This window comes from Pteropus vampyrus, unplaced genomic scaffold (assembly GCF_000151845.1).
Source record: "Pteropus vampyrus isolate Shadow unplaced genomic scaffold, Pvam_2.0 Scaffold160, whole genome shotgun sequence".
Classification (NCBI taxonomy): domain Eukaryota; kingdom Metazoa; phylum Chordata; class Mammalia; order Chiroptera; family Pteropodidae; genus Pteropus; species Pteropus vampyrus.
Genome location: NW_011888941.1, coordinates 1444154 through 1448909, shown reverse-complemented (window position 1 = coordinate 1448909; position 4756 = coordinate 1444154).

Genomic DNA, 4756 nt, shown 5'->3' with positions numbered 1-4756 from the left:
TTGCATTCATAGAAATTGTAAAATAAAACAATAAAGTTCCACAAAAATTAACATTGAATTTTGATTGAAATTACTTGAAACTTTAGGTCAGTTCGTAATCAATTGGCATATTTATGAAATTGGGCCTTGCAATTCACAAGCTTGATACATCCTCCACTCATTTACATCTATTCTTTAATTTCCTTCAATAAGGTATTTTAGATATAACTATGTCATCCAATTATATCTTTTTCGTTTTAATATTCTAATGATCTTTGGTAAGTAAAAATGCATTTATTTATAAATATTTTACATAGTATATAAGTACTTTTTATTTATATATTTGTGTGTTTTATAGACTAAATATTCATGTCACCCTCAAAACCATATGTTGAACCCTAACCACCAATATGATGGGATTATGGTAGTGAGAGACTTTGGGATGTGATTAGATTTAAGTGACATCATTAGGGTAGACACTCACGATAAGATTAGTGCCCTTATAAGAAGAGAACTAGAGATATCTACCTCTCCCCTCTCCTCAACTCTGTGCTCACATGCCAAGGCACCAACCAAGGAAAGGCTCTATGAATACACAGCCTGAGGCAGGAAGAGAGCCTTCACCCAGAATCAAATCAGCCAGCACTTTGATCTCGGACTTGCTGGCATTTAGCACTGTGGGAAATAAATGTCTGCTGTTTACACCACCCACCCGGTTTATGGAATTTTGTTATAGCAGCCTGGATTAACTAAGACATATACTGTTCAGTTCTCTCGCTGAACTTATTAATTGTAATAATTTATCTATAAATTCATCTAAAATTTCTCCACATGTAGTCATATTGATGTCATGTCACTGTGGCTTTTATTTATTTCCTTCCAATTACCACGCTACTTTTCTTACCCTAGCCTACTATTTGAGTACATCAAGTACAAATTGAACAGAAATGATGATAGGAAAACTCCTATTATTTTCTGATCTCAAAGAGAAAGCTTTCACATTTCACCCTAAATATGGTGTTTGCTCTAGGCTCTTTAGAGACCCTTTCGCGATAAGAAAGTTTTATTCTGTCGCTGGTTTGCTGAGTGTTTCTAAAATAATGAATGAATGTCCAATTTTATTTAAGAATGTCTGCTTCTGTGCAGATGATCATATGATTTTTCTCCTTTATCCTGTTAATAAATTACATAGATGGATATTCAAATGTTAAGTCAACTTTATATTCCTGGAATATGCCCAACTTGTCATAATGGATTATCATTTTTATAATTTGTGATATTATTCTGTTTAGAAATTTTACATCTATGATCATCACTAAGAAGGACCTGTAATTTTCCTTTCTTATAATGTCCCTAGTAAGTTTTGATATCAAAGTGACACTGCCTCTTAAAATTAGTTTGGACTTTCCTCTCTTTTTTTCCTAATATCTGTAAGAATGGTAATATTTATTCTTTAAATGCTTGGTAAAACCCACTCTTAAGCCATTTGGACCTGGAGTTTTATTTGTGAGAAGGTTTAAAGTTATTTTTCCACTTCTTTAAAAAAAAGTGAAAGGATTATGAAGGTGGTATAGATCTGCTTTAGTCACTTTGGTAACTTGACTTTCCTATCAATTTAACCATATCATAAAGATTTTCAAATATATTGAAATAAATATGTTTATGATATTCTGCTATGATATTTTAATAACTGTGGGGTTTTTATTGAAGCATCCTTTGTCATTCTTCTTATTGCTTATTTATGCTTTCCCACTTTTTTCTAGATCTGTTTCACAGGTGTTATTAAAGTTACAAACCCTTTTTAATTAATATATATTACTATTTCAATTAATTATTAATTATCCTGTTTTTGATTGTTTTCTCATTTATGGTTTAAGCTTTTTTTCTGTCTCTCACTTTGAGTTTGTTATTCTTTTTCAAATGCTTGAACATTTGGTTCATGTATTTTCAAACCGCCTTTTTCTCTAACGTAGGCACTAGCTGCTTTAAATTTCTAAGTATGGCTTTCCTTGAATTTTATAAGTTTGATATGTAAGCTAATTTTATTATTCATCATCTAATATTAATTGTGATTCTTCTGCTTTGATACATACATCATACAAACTGTTTTACCTCATTTCGTTTTATTTTTTTCTTACAAACTTATGAGGATTGGGGTGAGGGTTGTTATTATTATTTTCTAGCTTAATTGAATCAAGGTCAAAAATAGATGCTACATGATTTCAATCCATCGAAATCTCTGAGACTTGCTATGGAAGATTGTGTCATTGCTCAAAGCATTTACTGCCTCTTCCTCAGATAATCTTCTCTGTATCACTGAGGTCAGTCACGAGCCACATAACCTTCTTCCAACCAAATGTTAAGTGGAAGTGACATGAAATACTTCTGATATCTCTTTTTCTTCTGCCAAAAGATAGTCAGTGTCTCAGAGAGAGGCAGCTCTGCCAGGCTGAGTCATAATGAAGACATGGAGAAATGCCAGAGGCATTCTCAATGATATTTGGGATCATTTGTGACTACAGAGTAATAGAGAGTAGTAAGCAGATGCTGGGACAGCCCTCCACGACCTCTACTTCCTGGAATCCATGCCCCTATATAATGCCCTGAGCATTTAGGGACCTGTTTCCTGTAAATAGAATGCAGTAAATGTAATAGAATATCACTTCTGAAATTCGATTGCAAAAAGACCTCGGCCTCCATCTTGGACAACTTTTCCTATCCTCTGGTTCTCTCTCTCTCTCTCTCTCTCTCTCTCTCTCTCTCTCTCTCTCTCTCTCTCTCTCTCTCATCAGCAGCTGCCATATCATGATGACATCCAGGCAGCCTATGCAGAAATCCATGTGGCAAGGAACTGAGGCCTGCCAGCAACTCCGTAAGTGAGCTTGAAAGCAGATCTGAGCCAGGCACATAAGTGAGCTAGAAAGTGGATTCTTTCGCCCCAGTTGAGACTTGAAATGATTGCAGCCCCAGAAAATATCTTGATTGCAGCTTCGCAAGATTCCCTGAGCCAGAACCATCCTGCTTAGCCATTCCTAGACCCCTGACCCACAGAAACTATAAAATAATAGATGTTTGTTGATTTAAGACACTAAGCTTTGGGGTAATTTGTTATATAGCAATAGCTAAACAATACATATTTTGGTACCTGAAAATGGAGTGCTGTCATAAAAAATACCTTAAAATGTGGGAGTAGTTTTGGAACCAGACAGTTGGTGGAAGCTGGAAGGATTTTTAGGAACATGTTAGAAAAGTTTAAATTTCCTCGAACAGACTGTTAGTAGCACTCTAGATTTCTGAGGACACTGTGAGTGAGGACTTACAAGGAAATGACAAATATATTTTTGGATACTGGAGGAAGGGGAATCCTAGTTATATAGTGGTGGAAAGGTTTGCAACATTATCACCTGCAGTAACATGGAAAGTAGAACATATGTCAAATGAACTAAGGAGATTTCCAAACAAGTTGTTGAAGGTACCAAATGGTTTCTTTTTGCTGCTTATAGTAAAATGCAAAAGGAGAGAGATAAATTGTGGGAAGGACTGTTAGTCACAAAGACTCCAGGACCTGCTGGATTTGAAAATGTCGGACCCTCGAGATGACAAACGATGCTAAAGTTAAGAAATGACTTCCAAACAAGGTCCAAATCCAGTGCACTGGAAACAAGGCCTCATGCATATAGCCTCATGATGAAGCTGAGGATGGAATCACAAAATCTTCTGTTCAGACCTCAGGAAGATCAAAGTTGGTGCCTCACAGTACTATTTGGTTACCCAAAAGCCCTCTACAAAGATTAAGGGTGTACCTCACAGGTCTTATCAACAACAAAACTTCTAAAAAGCTTTAGGTCTAATTCAAAAGGGATTTGGAGGTGTGACTTTTGTTAAATGCAGTGATCTGCAAAGAGATTTTAAGGAGCCCACAAAGTTTTTGAGAGAATTACATTAGGATAAATATAATTGGCTTGAAGTGAAAGAGTCAGACAGAGACAGTATGAAATGAAAAGAGGCATTCGACACCTCTCCCTCACTCTACCAGCAGAAAGCTGGCTAAGAAAACTACTCAGATGCAAAGACCTGCTACAGTTCTGAAAAAAGAGGATGATTTTGAGGATGGATCCAAGAGCCACAGAGAATTTTTTCTTAAGCCTTGAGACCTAATCAAGGAGCTTTCAATAGTTTTCCCAACTAAATTTCAAAATTGCTATGGACCAGTGGCTTCTTTATAGCCCCAATTTTCCCTATTTCTGGACAAGAGTATGTATAGCAATTATCCTATGCTTGTCCTACCATTGTATGTTAGATATGTGGGAAGACAGATCACTCTTCTCCTTCGCTGCACGTATTTACAGGTAAGAGAGTAGATCTACTTGAGATCCAAATAACGGCATTCTGAACTTTAAGCTGCTATATTAATGGGATGAGACTTTTGTGGGTCTTGAGAGTATGTGGATATATTTTTTAGGTTAGTGTTACAAGCATCATTGGGGGACAGAGTGAAGATTGTATTAGGCAGCCTTCAAGTTGGGAGGCAGAACCTATATATGCTCTCTATGCTGGGCTCTCCTTAGGTTTCCACTAGAGTTAGAAATTAGAAAATTTTTTCAATATTTTAGGTGCAAAGATCACAATAAACAATAATCCACACTGGCGGAACATATACTACTTACTTGCCCTAAAGTTTTCAGTTTTAAAAATGATTTACTTATAGCTCTACCTTATAGACAGTTTTTGTTTTGCTGAGCCACTGACCAGCTGACATTTCTGCTTTGTAAGATAT